Genomic DNA, 23,640 nt, shown 5'->3' with positions numbered 1-23,640 from the left:
TTTCAGCATTGTTTTTCTTCCAATGCTCGCGTGGTGTGGGAGCCAGACACCACAGGACACACTCCTTGTGCAGGAGCGTCATCTCTGGCCCTGCACACTGGTGTCATGATGCCAGGAGAGTCGGCACAGCGGGCAGTGAGATTAGTCCTGGAGCCCAGGCTACATATGGAGAGGAAGCAATGACCTGACAATATATTCAAGTGACTGCAAACCACAGAAATATATTCTACTGAAACCAAGCTTAAGTATCCTTATATTAGAGATCTAGTACTGTGTAAAAAAAGGCAGCCCATAATATAGGGGCTTAAAACAGTGACTTTTTTATTGTTTAAGGTTCTAGGTATTGGATATTTGAGATTTCTGAGGGATGGCTTGTCTCTGCTCCATGGGGTATCTATCTGGGATGATTTGACCGGGACTGGGGGCTTAGTTGGTGCTGCCACACTGGGCACCTGGATTGTTTTCTGTGTAGCTTCTTTCTCCATGTGATGTCCCATTCATTGTACTCTTTCTCTCTGTGCGGCCTCAATCTGCGTACCAAGGTTGAAAGTGGAAACTCCAGATCATCTTAGAGTAGGGCTTTCAGATTACACTTCTACAACATTCTATTGGTGAAAGCAAGTCACGAGACCAGTTGATTCAAGGGGTCTCAGGAGTCATAGACTCTACTGCTTGGTAAGGAGAGCAATACAGTCACATTGCAAAGGGATCTGGACAAAGGGAGGGATGTTTTACTGGGAGCCAACTTCAACAATTCCCAACAATCCCCCAATTAACTTCCTTTTAGCTGGATCCCAGTACTGTTTACGACCACTGCCCTAACAACTGACCCAAGGAGTTGTGGCTCAGGGTAAGGAGACAGTGATTTTATCCAATCACAGTTCATCTATCTTAGTTATGGAAAGTATTGAGTTGGCCAAAAAGTCTGTATGCTTATTGCTGTAAAATAAAAGACACATTTTTCATTTTCACCAACAACTTAATTGATTTGGATATTTTGAGCATATCACCCTCTCCTGCATGGTATAACATTGATTATTCTCAATTAATACCTTGAGGTAACTGCTATCAACTTCAACTAGTCCACCTGACCATGGAGCATCATCCATCGAGAAATCTCCAGCACAAAACCTCACAAATGGCGTTTGAAAGGTTTTATTAGTCACAACACCTTCTTCATACACTGCCCAAATCTTTTTTGTGTGTTTTAGTTGCATCTTTAGCTTTCTTGAAACAATAAAGCATAGTATGCTGAAAATATGTTACATATTTTCTTCTATCTTCAATATTAAAGTGTCTGTAAAAATTCATCAATTTTTTTTTCAATTTTTTTAATTTAATTATTTTTCAAGTACAGTTTTCTGTCTATTATTCCCATCCCATCCCACCCCCCATCCTCCCCCCTCCCTCCCATTTCCACCCTTCTCAGTTGTTGTCCATGTATCCTTTATATAGGTTCCTCTAAATCCCTCCCTTATTTCCCCTGAAATTCCCTCCCCTCTCCCCTCTGGTCACTGTCAGCCTGTTCTCTATTTCAGTGTCTTTGGTTATATTTTGCTTGCTTGTTTGCTTTGTTGTTTAGCTTCCTGTTAGAGGTGAGATCATATGGTATTTGTCCTTCAACACCATCAATTTTGATAATTAAAAAAAACACACTGATATGACACAATGCAATCTATCAAAATTGTTTTCAGTGAAGTTAAAGACAACTAAGTGGCACTAGGGCCATCTGATGGAAAAACAAATAAACTTTTTGGCCAACCCAGTACAAAAATATACATATAACCATGTGAATACACTTCTAGGACCCAGACTAGAGCCTCAGAACCTTAGAGAGGTTGTGTGTAAATGAGGAACTTAAGCCTCATGAGCACCAATGATTATCTGTATTTAGACACAAGCATCCACCCCCTTGATCAGGCCAAGAGTGATAGGTTCTCTTTCTTTCCTACCCCAGATCTAACTAATTTGCAAAGATTGTTGACTCAACCTTTAAAAACATACTTCACATTTGACAATCTCTAAAGAATTTTAGCACTAACATCTTAGTCCGAGACACCAGCATCTTTTGCTGGGACTCTTAAAGTAGACTTCCACATGATCCATCTATCTTATTTTTTCACAAAAAAGATAAAGTTGATTTTTCCAAAGGTAAATTAAGATAATAGGACCTTTCTGCCATTATTAACTTCCACTAACTCCCAACACATTAGAACACATCTCAAAGCCACTCAACACTGGCCTGTTACTGGCCACTTCTATGATGGAGTTTTCTATCAGCTTTTCTCTCTTTCTCTCTCTTCCTCTCTCTCTGCCTCTTTTTCTTTCTCTCTCTCTTTCACACACATACACTCTTTGCTTTACATTCATTTTCTTAGCCACTTCTAGAATATAAGTGTTTTATACAGGTTTTTGTTCATCATCTTATCCTCTGGACCTTGCTTCACATAATAAGCACTTGTTAAATAGGTGAATATTATATAATTGGATTTTAACAGCAAGTGTTATAAGATATATATGTCATCATTATTTAAATTTGTGAAAAGAAAAAGTTCTGGGAGATAAAATAACAAAAATCAAGCATAAGATGGAGCTAAGTTGCGAATATTGATCTGTTTCTCTTTCTTCTAACACCTGCTAATGCAAGTTTAAGTCTTATATCAATGAGAGATGAACTCAACCCATTTTCTTACTATTACAGAGGAGCACCATGAACATAAAAGTTGGCTTTATTTTTGAATGTTTTTCATATTTTATTAAATAATTAACATCAAAATATTTACAAAGAAACACTTGTTGCCTTTACTATACCATTCTGTGGTCTTTCCTGGCAGGTACAATTTGGGCATGGATTCTACCCAAATCCATCGTTATCACTTCAAAGTTAAGCTAGTAGACAACTTGAAAATAATATGGTAGTTCCTTTTGTTTTCTCTGGCAATTCTCTTTTAGAAATTGGTACTGAATGACAATTCTAGAAAAGAAATCACAACTTACCTTTTAGGAAGTTGAGGCCTTTTCTTTTTTTTAAAATTTGACCTATTAGATGTGGGACTTAGAAGTTCACATTCAGCATCTAATAACAAAAAGAACTGACCTTCCAGGTCTCCTCATTGTGTTGGGTATTACATAGTTAAATTGTGTTACTTTTTAAGTTTGGTTTTGCAGAGGCCCCTTTAGAAACAGAGTTGGCGGAGAGATGCATGGAAGAAGGAAGAGTGAGAACAAAGGAGAGACGGTTTAAAGCCTGAGAGCCATGTCATAAACATCCTGGTTGTAGCCAGTGCTGATTATCCTCAATGTCAGTTTTTCTTCCTGTTGGGTATGGATGGTGAAGTTTTTCAGCTATCCTACGGAGTCAGAGCATAGATTAAAGCTAGCTGCCTCGGGCTCCAGGCAGGGGGAAGTAAGACAAGAACTAATTCCTCTGCCTTGAAAAAGATGCAATAGAGCAAATAAGTTGTGTGTTTAATAAAGAACGGGTGAAAGCTTTAAAACATCTTCATGAAGATTTCTAGCCATATATCAGTGCTATCCTTAAGATACACTTATATCATGAGTCAAATTGTCTCTAGAGATCTATTAGGTATGCCAACTAATTCCTTAATAAGCTCTGGAAATTTCTTACTTATTAATAAGTTCTTTTAAAAATGAGCAACCAACATATTTATCAAGTAAGCAGTGCATGCTGGGTAAACAATATTATGTATATTATTTACTTAGGGCATTGTTTTGATCTTTTATGAATACTGTCTGATAGCTGGGGGAGAAATACATATTTCTCTTTTTTTAATATTTCTTAAGCCAAAGGCAGATTTTTACTTCTACTAATGATTTATTAAATTCAAAAATTAGGTAATTGCATGTACAAAAATAAAGGCTAGATTTCACTGTGGGCCTTTTGCATTAAAATAACATTTAAAAAGGATAAAAAAACAAAGCAAATTTAATATGTTTCCCTGATCCTAACTTCTTTATTCATATGCTCTGTCTTCTATTAATTTTCACCAGCACTAGAATGAGTTGTCTTTTAACTCTCAAATTCCCTCACTTTTGTTGGTTTAAGCGATACCCACAGGGGACATTTTTCAAAGTGGTATGCTAGGATTTAGCTGTGGGAGGCCCATTAATACACCACATAGAACTTTACTCCCCATAATGACATTTAAAGAGAGCTATTTGTTTTGACTGTGTTCTTTGTGTAGGCCTGAAGGTTACCATAGTAAAGCCCCTTTGGCAAATGTGCAGTCAGAAATTTCTGGGTTAAAGTGGTAGGGGGTAAGGAAGAAGACAATTCCAAAATATTTCATGAGCAAAATCCTGATGAAAAAGAGTCTTTGGAGCCTGGTTTGTTTCCCTTTCTTCTCTGAGAAACAAGAGCAAATGACTCTCACTCCCTATTTCCTCTACCATCAAAACTCTATACCTCAAAAGCATCCAAATCCTAACTTTTCTGATTTTTTCCTAAAACTCGGATTTTATGATATTATCAGGTCACTTTATGTTTATGAATATCTGGCTTTTTTGCCTGTGGTTACAAGTGATGAAGAAACCGAAAGCTTGGCGTTAGGGAACAAAGAAGGACTTTAAAGTCAGACGGGTCTTCCTTCAAATCCTTGATTTGCTGCTGCTGATAAAATGTGCATACTTAGGTTAGTCACCTAGCTTCTCTGAGCTCGATTTTTCCTCATCTGTAAAAATGGATTGCTAATACACATTCTAGCAGAGTTGTCATGGAAACTGCTTGAGATGAAATTTCCCAGCACAATTCTTGGCCCATGGTGGTAAGCACAGAGAAATTTTAGCTTCCTTCTGCTTTTAAAACTTATCATTTTGGTAACAAATTTAAATAAGCAAAGAGAAATGTGTATTCACCTTTATTATAACAAATCTTTTGTAAAGTCCTCTTTAAAGCTTTTATTGAATTTATTGGGATGATATTAGTTAATACAATTATATAGGTTTCAAGTGTACAATTCTATAATACATCATCTATGTATTGTATTGTGTGGTCACCACCCAAAGTCAAGTCAAAGTCAAGTCTCCTTCCTCCCCCCACACTTCTTTCCCTCTGGTAATCACCACACATTGTCTGTGTCTGTGAGTTTTTTTTTTTTGTTTTTTTTTGTTTTTTTTAGAGAGAGAGAGAGGGGAAGGGAAGGAGAAAGTGGGAGAGAAACATCAATGTGTGGTTGCCTCTTATGTATATCCCCTACTGGGGACCTGGCCTGCAACCTAGGTATCTGCCTGGACTGGGAATTGAACTGGAGACCCTTTGCTTCACAGGCCCGTGCTCAATCCACTGAGCTCCACCACCCAGGGCCCTATGAGGGTTTTGTTTGTCCTTAATCCTTTTTCTATCCAGACCCCCAACCGCCCTCCCCTCTGACAGCTGTCAGTCTGTTCTCTGTTTCTGTAGGTCTGCTTCTATTTTGTTTGTTAGTTTATTTTATTCATTAGATTCCACATATAAATGAAATGATATGGTATTTGTCTTTCTCTGACAGGAAAAGAGTAACAATCGTGGTTGCTCTAGATAGGCAGCTGGGTGAGCTTTATTTGACCCTGCTCAGTCTGTTCCAACTGCATTCTATCAGGGACATCCAAATAATGCAACATCCTTTTCCATTGTGGCTGAAGGTTCACATTATGTCTTGGTGATTCATGCATTTGAAGGGAAATTGAATTAACCAGGGAGGGAAATAAAAAATTTAAGAATAAGTTTAGCAAGATCAATTCTTTTATAATTGGACCGCTTGCTCTCAGCCTTGAAAAATAGCATTTAAAAAGGTGTTCATGGTCTGTGACTATCATTTGTAAAGTGAAAACTAAGTTTCATGCCCAAAGGCTCAGCTGGAAATGGTGTCTTTGAAGAGACTTTTTCTTCCTAAAGAATCCTATAGCATCATTATAGCGTATTTTCCCCTATATTATTATTCTTGTCACTACTCTGCTTTAAAGAAAGAGTACTAGAAAGTATCATACACTCAACTCCTAGCCCTTAGCCTTGTCTTCATCAAAAAGGTATTTCTGGGCATCTTTTCATGGGACTATGGGACATCTGTATGTCCTCCATGGAGAAGTGTCTATTCAGATTCTTTGCCCAATGTTTGTCTTCTTGGTGTTGAGTCATATGAGTTCTTTACATATTTTGGAGATCAAACCATTGTCCAGTGTGTCATTGGAAAATATGCTCTTCATATAGTTGGTTCCCTTTTCATTTTGATGATGGTTTCTTTAGCTGTGCAGAAGCATTTTAATTTGAAATAGTGCTGTTAGTTTATCTTTTCCTTTATTTCCCTTGCCCTAAGAGATATATTGGCAAAAATATATCTGAAATTGTACCACCTAGGTTTTTCATTAGGATTTTTTATGGTGTCTTGACTTACATTTGTCTTTTATCCATTTTGAGTTTATTCTGGTGTATGATATAAGTTGGTCATTTTTTTTTTTTTTGCATGTACCAGTCCAGGTCTCCAAACACTACTGTCTTTACTCCATTGTGTGTTCATGCCCACTTTGTCAAATATTAATAGACCATAAAGACATGGGTTGATTTCTGGACTCTCAATTCTGTTCCATTGATCTACATGTCTGTTCTTATGCCAGTACCGGACTGTTTTTGCTTACAATGGCTTATAGTTTAGTTTGATATGAGGTATTGTGATCACTCCAACTTTGTTCTTCTTTCTCAGGATTGCTGAGGCATTTGGGGGCCTTTTTTGGTTCCATATAATTTTTGGAATATTTTTTCTAGATCTGAAGATGCTCAATGTCACTAGCCATCAGAGATATGCAAATTAAAGCCACAATGAGATATCACCTCACACCTGCCAGAATGGCTATCATTAAAAAATCAACAAACAACAAGTGCTAGCTGGGATGTGGAGAAAAGGGCCCCCTAGTGCACTGTTGGTGGGCATGCAGACTGGGACAGCCACTGTAGAAAACAGTATGGAATTACCTCAAAAAATTAAAAATTGACCCAGCAATACCACTGCTGGGAACATACCCTAAGAACCCTGAAACACCAGTTCAAAAGAGTACATGCAACCCTCTGTTCATAACAGTCCTATTTGCAATGGCCACAATTTGAAAATAGCCTAAGTATCCATTAGTAAATTAGTGGATTAAAAAAAAAATTAGTACATTTACACAATGGAATACTACGCAGCAACAGCAGAAAAAAAAACAGAAGGAATTCCTGCCTTTGTGTGACAGCTTGGATGGAACTGGAGACTATTATACTAAATGAAATATGTCAATTGGTGAAAGACAAATATCATGTGATCTCATTTATAAGCAGAATCTGATAAACAAAACAATCTAATGAACAAAACATAACTGGAGACATGGAATCATGTAATAGACTGACAGCAGTAAGAGGAGATGGGAGAAGTGAGGGATTAGTCAAAGAACATACATGAAGGACCCATGGACATGGACAACTGTGTGGGTATTGACTATGGAAGTGAGGGGTGTGCTGGGTGGAGAGGGAAGAAGGGAGAAAGTGAGACAACTATAATAGCATAAACAATAAAAGATGAAAAAAACACTTTTACCTACTGTGGGAAAAGAAAGTATTGCTTTTATCCCTACCAATTATCATAGTGTACTTTAGCTTTAGGAGTTTGAGCATTATGTTGAGCGAAATAAGCCAGGCAGTGAAAGACAAATACCATATGATCTCACCTTTAACAGGAATCTAAACAACAAAACAAACAAGCAAGCAAAATATGACCAATGACACTCAAATACGGAACAGGCTGACAGGGTCCAGAGAGGAGAGGGGAGAAAATCATAGGGGAAAAGGGGAGGGACTCATATGAATAAGTATAAAGGACACATGGACAATAATTAAGGTTGGGGGCAGAAATGGGAGGGAGGTGGGGAGCACTGTGGGGGGCAGGACAGGGAATATAAAACAAAAAACTACTTGAATAAGAACTAAATAAAAAAAATTAAATTAAAAAAAGGAAATTTGATAAGCCCTGTATTACTGCTTATTAGCTGTGTGACTTTTGGCAAACCAGTTAATAGTTCTCAGCTTCAAGTTTTTCATCTGTCAAATGGGGATACTGACTTATTACTCATATGCTTTTGTGAAGCAATATGGCCTAAATATTTAATGAAAAATTTTTATATGTTGGAGCAACAGCTAAGCTGTAAAGATGAACAATGCCTCCTGAAACTAACACACTTACTCATTGATCATGGAACACCCCTCTGAGGCACTTGGGCACAATGAGTGCTTAAATGGAGAAAAGGATAAGAGGGCATTTTAGGAAAGATAAAGATCATCAGCAAGAGTCATCAAGGTAATTTTGAGCATGGTTGTGGAAGGCCACTGACAAGAAAAGAGAATTATGTATATACCCTTTTATTTTACTTCATATGTTACATTTTCACCTAGATTCTTTAAACCCTTTCCGATAAAATTTAGAGCTGTATTTGGAAGAGACCTGGAGGTAAGTCAGAGATTGTTATTTAATGAAGAGTTCCTATTGGGAGAAAGGGCAGAGGAGGAAACACATGAAAAACAGGAAGAGGTTCTAGAACTATACTAAACATATGGCAACAACTGGGCACAATTTCTACTGAGAACTTGAACTGTTGCTAGTCTGAGTTAAGATGTATTGTGAGTATAGTATGCACAGCAGATGACAAAACTTAGTAGAAGAAAAAAGTGTTTCAATATTTTTGAATTGATTACTTGTTGAAATACTAATATTTTGAAAATATTTGCTTAAAATACTTTTATTTTAAACTTGGCTACAAAAATATAAAATTACATGTAGGCTCTCATTGTATTTCCATTGTATTTCCATTGTACATGCTCGACTAGACTGAAATTGGCAGCCAGTGAACACTGGTCTGCAGAGGAACAGAGAGGAACAAAGATTTGAATAAGTGACAACTATAGAGCAGACACATGACAAATTGCCTAACAACCTAACCCCTTCTCCATATATAGTAGAGAAAGAGACCAATAAAAAGAGGTGGAAAAGTTTACCCTTGAGTTACATTTATGTGATTAACTGGTTTTATAAACTAGTAGATAGAAGCACAGAGGAATATAAAATAAAGTAACTTATGCAAGATCATATTAGTAATTTCTCTCTCAGCTGTTTCTTTTTTAAATTTATTTATTATTTTTTTATTTAATTCTTATTCAAGTACAGTTTCTGTTTTACATTCCCAGCCCTGCCCCCTGCCCAGTGCTCCCCACCTCCCTCCCATTTCTGCCCCCCACCTTTATTATTGTCCATGTGTCCTTTATACTTATTCATATGAGTCCCTCCCCTTTTCCCTTATGATTCTCTCCCCTCTCCCCTCTGGACCCTGTCAGCCTGTTCCGTATTTGAGTGTCATTGGTCATATTTTGCTTGCTTGTTTGTTTTGTTGTTTAGATTCCTGTTAAAGGTGAGATCATATGGTATTTGTCTTTTACTGCCTAGCTTATTTCACTCAGCATAATGCTCTCCAGTTCCATCCATGATTTGGCGAAAGGTAGGAGCTCCTTCTTCCTTTCTGCAGCATAGAATTCCATTGTGTAAATGTACCATAGCTTTTTGATCCAGTCATTTACTGATGGGCATCTNATTGCACCCAACAATACATCAAAAAGATCACACACCATGACCAAGTGAGATTCATCCCAGGGATGCAAGGATGGTTCAATATTTGCAAATCAGTAAATGTAATACATCACATAAACAAAAGCAACGACAAAAACCACATGATCATATCAATAGATGCGGAAAAAGCTTTTGATAAGGTACAACACCCATTTATGATAAAGGTACTCAGAAAAATGGGAATAGAAGGAGCATTCCTCAATATAATAAAGGCCATATATGAAAGACCTACAGCCAACATCATACTCAATGGGCAAAAACTAAAATCTTTTCCACTAAGATCAGGAACATGACAAGGTTGCCCACTTTCACCACTTCTATTCAATATAGTATTAGAAGTTCTAGCCACAGCGATCAGACAAGAAAAGGAAATAAAAGGCATCCAAATCGGAATGGAGGAAACAAAACTGTCATTGTTTGCAGATGACATATATGATAGTGTACATGGAAAATCCTATAGCCTCTACCAAAAAACTGCTCAAACTAATAAATGAATTTGTCAAAACAGTGGGATACAAAGTCAATATCCAGAAATCAAAGGCATTTTTGTATACCAGCAATGAAACAGCAGAGGCAGAAATCAAGAAAAACAAATCCCATTCGATATAGCAAAAACAAAAATAAATTATCAGCTCTTTCTAATATTCTGTTGTATTTATCCTAGGAATGTCTCAGTGTTCCTCTATTTGCATGATCATTTCCTTCTACTTACACAAGAAATGATGTGTTCTTCAAGCTCCTTTTGTCATGGAGGAAAATTTATTTTCTCAGTTCTACTAAAACCTGTGGAAGAGTTTTAGAAAAATGGTGTGATTGGTTGATTCAAATAAAGTACACCAAGTAGATGACAATCATAATTAAGGTCCCCTTTTCTATACCCCGATTTTCTATGTCTACATCTACAGTTCATGGAACCAGGATCTTTGATAGTAGTTTGTATGTTTATTTTTATGCCCATATACAAAGGTGGGCAAATGTAGGATTACAGTTGTTCATATGGAAAATAATGTGATAATTAACAGATAACAATATAAGAATAAACTCTGTTTCTTGTACTCACAACTATAAATCTACTTTTGCTCACCCCAGTATATTATAGCCTGTCCCTATATGTCAGAAAAACATAGAAAAATATGCAGAAAAAATAATGTAAGAAATATATACCCCATATTTATTAAATAAATGTTTTAAATCATTTAATGCATATATATACTTAAACTGTTCTTATTACTTTTATAAACAGTTTACTTTTTACTTTATATTTAATCCATATATTTTTATCTTCCACTAAAAATTGTTCCCTGGCAACTATTCCTTTATTTTTCTATATCTAGGTTTTTCTGTTTTATCACCATTTTACAATATTTTTTCCTAGCCTGTTATTTAAAATTATAATTTCTTTTATATTATTGTTTTTAAAATTCTAATTATTATATATTTGTTATATCTGCTGAAAATTTATTGGTTTAAATGTAATTTTAGGTAATAAGATAATTCATTTTAATGTAATTTTTTGTTTAATAATAAAAGTATTTTGAATTATGAGTAATATGATATATAATGTTCTTTCTGATTAGAAATATTTACCCTTGAGTTTTTTCTTGACTCTAGGATTTTATGTGAGAAATTTTAAAAAGTCTTCATTGTGATTTTGTTGTTGTTTTGTCATTTTTAATTTGTTATTTTATTGTATTTGGGACAAAGATTGTCAGTATTATATCTGCTTTCTCTGTTTTTGTTTATTTTTGTAGGTTTTATTGTGTCTTCATGAAAGATTAGTTTTTATAAATATTCTAAAGGCTTCTTTTGGAAAAGGTGATCTCAATTCACAGTCTTATCATTTCATTATTCATATCTCGATTTATGGGGTCTATATTTTATTGAAAATTATAAGACTAAACTTAATTTATTTTTGTAAAGAGTCATTTGGCATATTACATCCTTATCTACTCCTGTTGAGAAGTAGGTTTTCTCCTTTTCTGGTTCACATAGGTGTCTTTCTGTCTTCTTATGTATGAAAGGCTAACCCTTCCATCCTTTCCCTAGACTCGCCTAGATTCCCCTTGAATTTTTACCCTGTTCACCTGGGTTGTGTTAGAGTCACCTTCTTAGATTTCATGTCAGAGGGCCAATTTGTAATACCAATTTAAAATTTCATACCTGCAGAAAATCTGGCAGGGTGGTCTTTCAGTCTTTGCTCTGATTTTTTTTTAAGTTGTAGAATTCTTTCCACTTTACCACAAATACATTGCTAGTCCAGTTTGCATTGGTACCTTAAGCTGGGACTACATGGCTTTAAGGGCAGTGGCACAATGAGCCATTTCACAGCAGGTATGTCCTGTGGAGAACACCTCATCCTGTGTGAACTTTTTCTTAGGGTGACTTGGCTTGAGGATGCCACTAGCAGACTTCGTCAGACTCTCTCTCCCCAAATCAGCTATGTATGTTTATTGCATATATATTAAATTTTTCCTATGCAAAACCTACTTTCCCCCAACAGGGCTTGTAACTGTATGTCTTCTGTAACTATTTATAAATATTTGCCATAGTTAAGAAACTAGAAACCCATTCAGGCAACTTCAGTGTTGGACTTACTGATGGCTACTTAGCCTAGTATTGGGTGACTGCATCCTTTTCTAGGCTTCTTGACATTTCAGAATGCATGAACTACACGAGTGTGAGGCAAAACCATGGCAGCCCAGTTGCCCTGAATGTGGAGAAAGCTCTGTGAAGTATGACTACAGGTGGGCACTGGGTGTTCCTGGTCAGCTAGCTACCCTAATGGTCACTCACTCTTCCCGCATGTGTACTTCAACCAGGCGGCTTCTGTGACCAAGAGTCACCTGAGTTTTTTATCTCACAAGTATGCCAGGGTCTTGCATGTGTAATTATGAAATTTAATACAATATTACATAAATTACAGGAATTTATGTATCATGAAGTCACCTTAGAGAGTGTAATAAGTAATTCTTTTTTCAGAATTGTAACAATTCATCCTATTTATCTATATATAGCCACATTTTAAGCTATACTCTGCTTATACTTTGTACATCCTTATTTGTATTGTGCCAACTATGTGGCAAACTCCAGCCATAGCCTTCAGGTTCTTTGCTGCAATAAATGTTTCTCAGTGCTTAAGCTTATTTGGGTTAGGTTTCTTGTGACATGGACACAGAAATACCTAACCAACACACACACCAATATTGGTGAAAGAATATAGAATAAATGTTTAAATTTAAGGTATGGATGTGTTACCTGTTTTAATTAATTAATTTTTATCTAAGTCAGTTTTGGGGGTACACTTTATTAAAAATATCATTAACCTTAGAAGAGTTCCATCCAATTTCTTAGTCTTTGTTTTCTCACATGGTCTTCTGTATTCTTCATTTCCAAGGTAGTTCTTTTAGGTCTTTAATTTTCCAAATCTAGAAATGAATGAATTACACCAGTGGATAAATATTACTAAGTACCATGGGTACCGATGCTTCTGTTTTTGTTTAAATTAATATTGTTACATAGAAAAATTCTTGTTCCTTAGGAGAGGCAGCACAGTGTAGTCTCTATTAGGAGAAGCAAGGTAGAATGGATGGAAGAATGTTCTCAGGATCCTGCTATCTGAATTCAAACCTGACCCTGCCGTTTTCTTAATTGAGTGACTTTGGTCAATTTACAGCAGTTCTCTGAGCCTCAGTTTTCCTTGGTGTAAAATGAGAGAAGTGTTTTAACTACTTCCTATGATTGTTGTGACTACCAAGTTTGTTACTATAGGTAAAACCTTTTATAATACAGACTCATAATCATTAGCTACTTGCAAACTAATACATGTGGTAGAATATGTCTCCCATGCATGTAATCAATATCTGTGCTTTGATAATATTTTTAAATGATCTTTAAAGTCACAACATGTGTGGGTAGGTGTGTGGGGGTAGTTAGGTGTTAAATATAGGAGCAAAATAATTAGAAGTGAGTACTTTTATATGAGGAACACTGCCTGGTAAACTGAAACAACGTCTTCAGGAACCCCCCCCCCCCCAACAACAACAATAAGCTCAAGGGCTGGATTATCAAATGTAGCAGCTCAGTGGTTCAATTCATACCTGACAGGCTTCAATGACTCTATGCAAATTGATCTCCTAGCTGCAAGGGTAATTAACATGGGTTTGTTGCAAGGATCTGTTCTTCCATCCATTCTTCTTCATGATTATTTTAGTAGCTTAACAATGGTCTGTAACTACTTAATCCACTCTTAGAGCAGATATAAAATTACCTTACTCTTGTGTGTAAAATAAGACTGCTACCCTCTTCAAAATGCATGCTGCTTACTTGATATGCTAACCGTGGCACACCAGGTGGAGAGAGATGCAGTTTTCATTCAGATACTTATTTGAACTAATCTCTTTTAAATTTTCTTGGGGTTGCATACTTATTAGTGGGCTTGCTCTTAATATTTGTTCTCTGTTCTCTAGCAATGAAGTGTTGTGTGTGTGTGATGGTGTGTACTTCTCGGTTTCAGGGGGTTGGGTTGTTAAGGGAAGAGCACGCATGCTATCAACAAAGCCATCGAGCATAACTGTGGGCTTCTTTCCAGCTAGAGAAAGCCACACAAGCTCTTAGTAATGTTGTATATTTTTGTATCCCTAAGAATCACATTCACTGTTTCTCATAGATTCATCAAAGTTCCTTATGAGTTTTCAGGATCTGATTCAAAGATCAAGTCCAAACAATGTTGCCCATTCAACACTTACCAGGGACATCTCTGTGGAAGGATTTGCAGTAACCACAAAAATTGCTCTGCTGATTATATGTTTAGCACATTGTTAAGGTCTAGTTAAATATATGGATTTGGTCTCAATATTACATCTATTTAGAAATTAAGCAATTTAAAAGTCAGTGGCTTATTACAGTGATCCTGTGTCCAACTCTATATCACTGATGTATTCTATTGTGTAACTCTCAAGCTATGGTTTATTCTGCTTTTTTTCCTTTTAATGGAGATTTAAGTTATTTCCATTATTGTTTTCTTATTTTAAGTAAGGCTTTTGTATATCCTTGTGCATATATATGAAATTTTTCTTTAGAATTAAACTGCTAGGTTGATGCATGTGTTTTTTCAACTTTACTCCATATTGACAACTATTCCCAAAATGGTTGAACAAATGTATACGACCATGAATTATATGAATTCTTCTTGTTCTACGTATTCGCCATACTTTGATATTGCCTGATGTTTAAAATGTTGCCACCATAATTGCATGAGTAATAATATCATTTTAATTTGTGTTTTTCTGATTACTGATATGGTCGAACATCTGTTTAATGTTTATTGGATTTGTGGGAGTTTTCTTCTATGAATTGTTGTATCATTTGTCCTATTTTTTAAAATAAAGTACCCTTTTGAAAAATGTTTTTATTTATTTATTTTTAGAGAGAGGGGAAGGGAGGGAGAAAGAGAGGGAGAGAAACATCAATGTGTGGTTGCCTCTCATGTGGTCCCCACTGGGGGACTTGGCCCGCAACCCAGGCATGTGCCCTGACCAGGAATTGAACTAGTGACCCTTTGGTTTGCAGCCTGCACTCAATCCACTGAGCTACACCAGCCAGGGCCATTTGTCCTATTTTTAATGAGTTTATTTCATACTTGTTTGTATTAATTTCTACATTGGATACCAATTCGTTTTGGCCTATAAATTATATTCTCATGTTTTAAGTGACTTTTGATGTGTAAAAAAATTTATTTTTTACTGTATATATATGTGTCCAAATTTTATTAATGATTTTTGCTTTTGGGGAGTTGATTAAAAATCCCTTGCATACTACAATGTTATAAATATACTTTCTTTACTGCTTTTGAAAATTTAAAATTTTACTTTTTTAAAAAGATTTTATTTATTCATTTTTAGGCAGAAGGAAAGGGAGGGAGAAACAGAGGGAGAGAAATATCAATGTGTGGTTGCTTCTTGCCCTACTGGGGACCTGTTCCCCAGTCTAGGCATGTGCTATGACTGGGAATCGAACCAGTGACCCTTTGGGTTTGCAGGCCGGTGCTCAATTCATTGAGCTACACCACCCAGGGCTATAGTTTTATTTTCTAAAATGTATTTTGTCTAGAATTTGATTTTTGTACATGGTATGAGATAGGAACACAGGTCATTTTCTTTTCCCCCGCTGTGAATGATTACTTTCCCCCCAGTAACATTTATTGAATAATTTGTCCTAATCGGCAATATCTCTGTTATAAACTAAGTTGACTTTCATTTGTAGGTCTGTTCCAGTATCCTGTAACAACCTTACATACAGTCTTAACTACTGCAACTTCAAAATAAGTATTGAAATCACCTCACTTATGTTCAAAACAGTTAAAATTGTTCTAGGGCCTTTTTTATATCCCATTTAGAATTGGTTTGTTAATCCTTAATCAAGATCTTATTTGGAATTTGATTGGAAGTGCATTGAATGTATAGATTAATTTGGAAAAACACTGGGTTCTAAAAAATTAATTGGGTCTTCTTATTTATAAAAATAATTTATTTTTTATTTATAGACTTATCTTTTAGTAAGCTTATTATGAGTATTAAAGTATATAATAATTTTGTTTTAATTAGATTGCTTTATATTGTATTCAGTGTATACAAAAATACAGTATTTTGGTATTATTGTAAATGTTATCCTTTGAATATTACATTTTCTAACATGCCTTTCTTTGGAATTTAAATTTATCTATTTACTAGTGTTCTTCCACCCTTACGAAATTCATAATATTTGTAGTCATCATCAAATAATGGCAGTTTTATTATTTCCTTTCTAAATCCTTATATATTTATTTATGACTTTATTTAATCAGACTTCATTAGAGGGATTCTCATAGAAAATCTGAGACGGCAATGATAATGTCTGTTTCATTTTGTAATTATATTTTCATTTTTACACTAAACCTTCATTTTGAGATGTAGATTTACATGCGTTTGTGAGAAATAATATGGACAAAACCCTTCACCCTTTGCTCAGCTTCCTCCTCAAGGGTAACAATTCAGCAAAGCTGTCGTCAACATCACAACCAGGACAGCGTCACCGACACAATCCAGGCAAAGAATATGTTCTTCAGGCCAGGCACCCTTCGTCTTGCTCTTCTGTGATTTCTCCGCCCCCCTCCCACTTTCTCTGCCTCTTAAACACGGGTGACAACTAATCTCTTCTCTATGTGATGTCTGTTTGAATACTGATTTTAAATACAATTTTCCTGGGACCTCTTCTTTATGCATGTTTTTAGCAGTTTACTTTTACTAGACATACTTTATTACATTGTTTTGTTTCTATTCCTAGACTCTTGAAATGGTTAATCATGAATAGGTGTTGATTCTTTAAACAAATGATTTTAATATATCTGATGAGATAATCGTTTTTCTCCTTTAATCTGCTAGTGTGGTGAATTATGTTGACATCATTATATATAAAGCATTCATACTCACTGGATAAACCCATCTTAGTTATAATGCATTTTAAAAATAAATCAATACATTATGTCTGCTTAAACTGGTTTAATTTTTTTTTGATTCTGTGTTTATGAGTAAGGGAATGAACTATAATTTTCTTTTCTATTACTTCCCATTATTAATATCTATAGCATGTTTATTGTGCTTCTATAAAATAATTTGGGAAGTATTTCTTATTTTTCTACTCACCGAAAGAGTCTATATGTATAAGAATATAATTACATGTTCTCATTAGTTTTAGTAAAGCATCTCCAGTGGGTCCCTCTCCCCTAGTACCATGGACCCTACTGTTTAACTCCTGTGTCTTACTGAGATAGAATGGGTAGTGTAGTTCTGGAGATCACTAAAAGTTTCCATCCAGGATTCCAGGGTATTCTCATTGTTTTACTAATCCTTAGTTCCTTCTATTGCATCGTTATTACTATATATGTATATTATCACCCCTGAGAGTCTATTGCTATTACTCTACCCTTTCCTTTTTGTCTTATTCGAACTTAAGAGCTCAATGATCTATCTGTCTATCTATCTATCTATCTATCTATCTTTCTGTCTTTCTATCATCTACTTATCTATTTATTCACCAGGTGCACAATAGACATTTCTCCAAGATTTTACTCCCACCAAAATTATCCACAATTCCCCTGGTGTCAGAATGGCTGTGGGAGTTAGGGGACCAGCCCAAGGGAAAGTTGAATTGGTTACATTTATTTTAAGACTCATGAGATATATACTCACTTATTTGGTGTGCACAGTTTTATTTTTGGTATATTACTTCTGACCATCCTGTTGTATAAGTAACTGCTAAGCAATTGAACCAACCTACTTATCATTGTGATGAGAAGGTGCAGGCTCAGTTCACGTCCTTCAGTGCCTGGCACAGGCGTCATACTGGCAGTGGAGGGAAGCCAAGTTTAAGATCACAGTGCAAGGAGCTGGTCTGTTGGAATATCTTTTCATCATCAAATGGGTTTAGTTATTAAGTGTAACTGTAAATATAATTGTTTCTCCTGAACACCTAGGAATAAATGAAGCATTATTTTAGTTAGAAGCAGTACTTGATAAACCAATCATCTTTTTTGGGGGGATTACACAAAATAGAATTTATTAATTTCTATATGTTGGTGTATAAATAGTGAGACTACAAACAGTAGTATGTTTGTGTGAGGAAATGGGTGTTGAATGTCACCATTGCGATGTATTGTATTGTATTTTATCTTATATAACACACCTTGTTTCATTGAAGTCTCATGAATCTGGGTGAAGTGGAATGCAGTGCCTCCAACAGAGTCAACTGACCTAAGGTTAAATATTTCCAATGAGTAGAATCTCATCTTTACTTATTAGTCAGTCAATGTCGTAAAAGTAATTTGATCATATATATTTGTAAATTAGTACAATGTTGTGGTAACTTCAAACTGTATTTAAAATTTCCTTTTGTATGCCTTAATTTCAGATTGTTTGCATATATTTTCCCAAATTATTGATTGTACCAAAGTTCAAATGTAACAGAGCTAAAAATTTATTCCCCAAAATAACAATGTGGCATAAAATTTTTATGAAAAATTTTGACAATGGGTGCTAATTATGTATAACAAGTTTTGAAGTTGAAACTTTACTGTCAGTTATTTTTTAAATATCAACATTATTAGAAGATAAATTTATGTTTTTATTCTAAGAAAAAGATATAAAAATTATTAGATGAGGCTGTCAAAGAATATAATGCTAAAGCAGGTAGAAAAAAGTATAAAAACATGTAATATAGTTAATTGTAAAACGACTATGGTATTTTATGTATAATATCTTTATATACTTTTGACCCATATAATTTAAAGTTCTAAATTTTTACTTTCATAATAATTTTATATTTTTAATTAAAATTTTTTCTCTTTAAAACGACCTATATATGTATATAGAACATTGAAATAATGCAAAAATAACTTATTTTTCTTGAATCATTTGAGTTGCTAACATTATGCTACATTATTTTCAAATACTTTAATATATATTTATCGTATAAGACATTCTCCTATATTATCAGTACACAGTGATCAAAATCAACAAATTAGCATAAATGCATTACTACCATTGAATCTTCAAATTTCACTCAATATTCTTTATTATCCCAGTATAACCTTTACAGCAAAAGGATCTAGTTGAGAATAACATTTCATTTATCTGCCTTGCCTTTCAATTAGGATCAGTTCACATTTTTTTAAAAATTTACCTTTAGAATTTCGACGCTTGAAAATTATAGGGCATTCATTTGTAGAATGTCCCTCAATTTGGTTTATCTGATTTTTTGGTAATTAGATTATACTTAAGAGTTTTGGTGGCAATGTCACAGTAGCGATATTATTCTTATTGGATCCTGTCAAGAGGACACAGCTGTGCTTTGTTTCCTACTGGTGATATTAATGTTAATCACTCAGCATTTGACATGCTCCTTCACTGGGCAGTTTATCTTTTCTCTTTATAATTAATAAGTACTTTTCAAGGAGATAATTTAAACTCTATTCCTAATCAATAATTAACAGTTTAGTTATCCTTATATGGACTTACAATATCCTATTTTGCCAAATTGGTTATATTTATTTTCATTATTTATTTTGATGCTTAAATTGTCTAATTTTTGCTGGTTAGAGCCTCTTTCTACTCATTTCTTTGTACCTTTTCTGAGTCCTCATTGTTTTTGAGCATTTGTTTAGTCCCTTTTCCAATAAGACACTCCAGGCATACTTTTAATTTTTCTTTGGCTCAACCCTGGTCCACCTATTTCTTTAAGAAGCTCTGATTCCCCGTGGTAGAGAAAGGTGTGTAAGGACCAAGATTATGTGCTAGATGTGTTCAATGCTTTTAGGCATACATTTCCCTCCCCTTTATATGGCCACTTGCTCAGCTCTACCTGGTGGTCTTAGAGTAAGTTATTCCGGAAAGGCAGGTAAGAGGATAGGAAGCAGAAAAGGAGGGACTGTCAATTTGAATTCCTCCAAATTATGTAATTTTCAGTACCCCCAATTCATTCCTGTCAATGTACTATATATATATTGTTATTTTTACTTTTTGTTGTATACTTCTCCTCACTGGCATATAACCGTCAGGATCCCAAGGATTATTTGTTTGTTTTTGTCCATTGATTTATTCCAAATTCTTAGGAAAGTTCCTCATACAGGGCAGGTATTCAAAAATTGTTGAATAAATGAATAAAATTGACTCATTTGAAATGTATTTTTTCAAGATGTATCCTCTAAGTCTAACTCGGGAGGTCATGAGTTCTCCCAGTATATATGTGTGTTTTGAGATATTTCTTATGCTCAGCATTTCAGGTCATTACTTTTGTAAGAGTTAATGGCATATTTAAATGTAAAATGTATTTAGTTGGGAAGTCATAATTTTATTCCAAAATCATCTGTGTGTGTATGAGAGCTGCATTATAAATCAAGGCTATATGGTCATTATTTTTATTTTTTTTGTTTTTTGTATTTACATCTAACTCAAAGACTGCTGTCATTCTACAAAATGGCCATTTAACCCCCCCCCCCCCCCAACAAATGCCTTCTTATAGCTTAATTAAAATGGCACTTCCAGTTTATTGGTGGCTCAGTTTCATGGGTACACAGCTTGTCTGGCATAGTGTTTTTTATGTTAATTAAACAGGTATACCTTCCTTCAGGTGTGTGTAGCCCTTAATCAGGTACGTTGCTTAACAGACACATTGGGACTAGATTTCAGGTCCTATGTGCTCTACTAATTAGGTGTCTTGAGCAATGAGCAGCCTGAATAACTTTACACAGTGGCCCTGTGCATCAGCTCTAGCCACTGTTACAGATGAAGCATGGGCTTGCTTTCGTTTAACCTAGTTTCTTACTTATAGCTGCCGTGCCTCCTTAGGCGGGTGGTTATTTTTCTCTGTCTGCTCTGTGGGAACAGGTTTAGTGGACTGTGTTCCTCAAGTGACTTGGTTCTGCGATTATTGAAAGGCACAGCAGTCTGCACCTTTTTGGGCTGAAGAACCGCTGAAGTCAGGATGCTGGTTTTCTTAAGAACCACTGAGAGGTATTCTCCCTGCTCTCAGGTTTTCTGACATTCTTTCAGCTTTACACACTGTGAGTGTGTGTTCAGTCCACAGTGCAGCCCACAGTGTGAATGTGGGTCCAGGGATGACTGTTGATGTTGACTTTCTCCACTAGTTACCTATGAATCCCTCAGGGTCAAGCTCTTTAATGGTTTAACAGATTCTGATTCTTCCCTTGGTACTTTCTCATGATGGTCTCCTGAGCATTTCCCAGCCTACAAAAGAGAAAGCCCTGTACATGTTCTCTCTGTTGAGGCATATTTAGTACCCCAATTCTCCTTGACATATAGCAGCCCAGTAGGCATTTAACTACAAAATAGCATATGTGTTGGAAATGGGAGTGGAAGAATAGAGTTTTACTGTAGGTAAATGCTGGAAAACAGTCCCAAATGACATACTGTAGAAGAGCAGCACAAGAAGTCTAGCACATTTCTTACTCATGTGAGCGTTGACTGTGGTCAGCAGGGACTCTGGGGAACTTCGTGCTGTATATTCATTTAGAGACTTAAGGTCACTTCTCTGGTGACCACCAAACATAGAAACTAAAAAGAGTAGAAAGCAGTGTAAGAGATTATAAAGCTATAAGAGATTTTTAAACCAATCTGGAAGTCATGTGTATTTTATTGATCCATATTCCATTGGCCAGATGTTACCCACTTGTCTTCAACGTAACCCAACATGACCTGAGGTATTTAGTCTTCCCATCAACCCAGTAAACTCAGTTAGTTAGATTTAGTGAATATGTGGCATTCCGTCTGCCAGTGGTAACAAGTCATGTTCCATATACCATCTTCTTAGACTCACCCGCCAGATGGTTTTAATAATGGAATAGAAAATCATTGGAGGTGTATTAGATGTATTATGGCTAGATTAGAGAGTACTGTGGTAGTAGGTAGGTAAAAATAAACTAAACTGTAGAATTGAAGGTAGTAATAAAGTTGAGAGGATAATGGGTAAGTTATTACACAGGTTCAGAAAAAAGTTGAAAACTTATTAGAAATGTCATTTATGACTGTAAAGTTTACTGGTGGGTAAAAATAGTGGTGTCATACACTGAAATGAAGAACACAAAAAGGAAGAGAAGACTTCAGATGGGAAATGATGAGCTCCTTAGTGGATAGAATAGACTTGAATTTCCAGAAGGACTACAGAAGATAGTGTTCTTCTGTAGTACATATATATATATAGTCTTAAATTTTAGAAAAAGGGCTAGTGATTTAATTGGCTGTTATATATGCACTAGAACTGAATTCATGCAACTGATAAGGGGATACCATAAAAGTATAATAAAAGAAGTCTGAGGGTGATAATTTCATATAGGAAAAATTAGAAAAGGCCAAGAAGGAAAATTAGAGAGATAACAGCATTTATCTCTTTCTGATGAACAGGAGGGGCCTCTGCAGCCCATAGCTGTGGTGAAAGAGGTGAAGAAATGTAAGATATTAGTCCACTTGGAGTAGAGAGTGATTTGATTAAGGTTAGAAAAAGATAAATCTTTAATCTTGATTGGCTTAGTGTTTTTATTTCTCTTGTGCATGAAGCAATGATTCATGCTATCTTATTTTCTTCAATGATTTTATAAAGTTTTAAGAAACATTTTTCTGGGTGGGTGGGCTGGGATGGGAGTAAAAGTCAGAAAAGTGTACTTGAAAAACAATGAAAATAAAATGAAAAAATAAATTTAAAAAAACATTTGTGTTACTCCATTGGGCAAGAATCTCAATTTCATTATGAAATTATTTTAAACTTATGCCCTAAAAAAGGAGCCCTGGATTTAGCAGCTCTGATGATCTGTTCTTGGCTTCTCATACTTACCTTATCCTGAGTAAATGACATACATGGCGAATAGGCTGTTCCACAAGAAAGGGATGCCAAAATGAAAGATTAGAGGCAAGTGATCATAAGGAAATAGTACATTGTGGGCTACAGATAGCCACAAGATAAACTAATTATGATATACTATTGTTACAAAATTAGTGTAGTAGTTAGGCAATGTTAGGGTTATAATGTGTATTTATTGAAGAAGCATTTCTTGAAACTGTGTTTTGTTCTGAGCATGGTCCTAGAACCTGGAGATATATATAGATAGAAAGAATACAGGTCACAATATATATGTGAGGAGCTCTGTTTTATCAGGGAAATTGGCACACATATGAATAAATACTTTGCAGTATAATAAATGCTTATAGAAATGTGTCAGAAGCTGGGGGAACTTGGGACAATTGTATCCTTTCAACATACTGGGATTTTTAGTTTGGAGGAAAGATACAAGGGTTCACAGGGCTTTATTTACTGCTGTTGAGTAGCAGGGAGGTTTCTCTATGATACCACCATCAGTGTAATGCTCTTCATTTATGTACAAATATTAGACTTATTAGATTGAATGGGGGGCAGTGACATATAGGGATGTGCTTAAAGATTTTGACCAGTATGTGAGGCT

Source organism: Sturnira hondurensis, unplaced genomic scaffold (assembly GCF_014824575.4).
Source record: "Sturnira hondurensis isolate 20B ecotype Veracruz unplaced genomic scaffold, ASM1482457v3 Scaffold0004474, whole genome shotgun sequence".
Classification (NCBI taxonomy): Eukaryota; Metazoa; Chordata; class Mammalia; order Chiroptera; family Phyllostomidae; genus Sturnira; species Sturnira hondurensis.
This window is presented reverse-complemented; position numbering follows the sequence as displayed.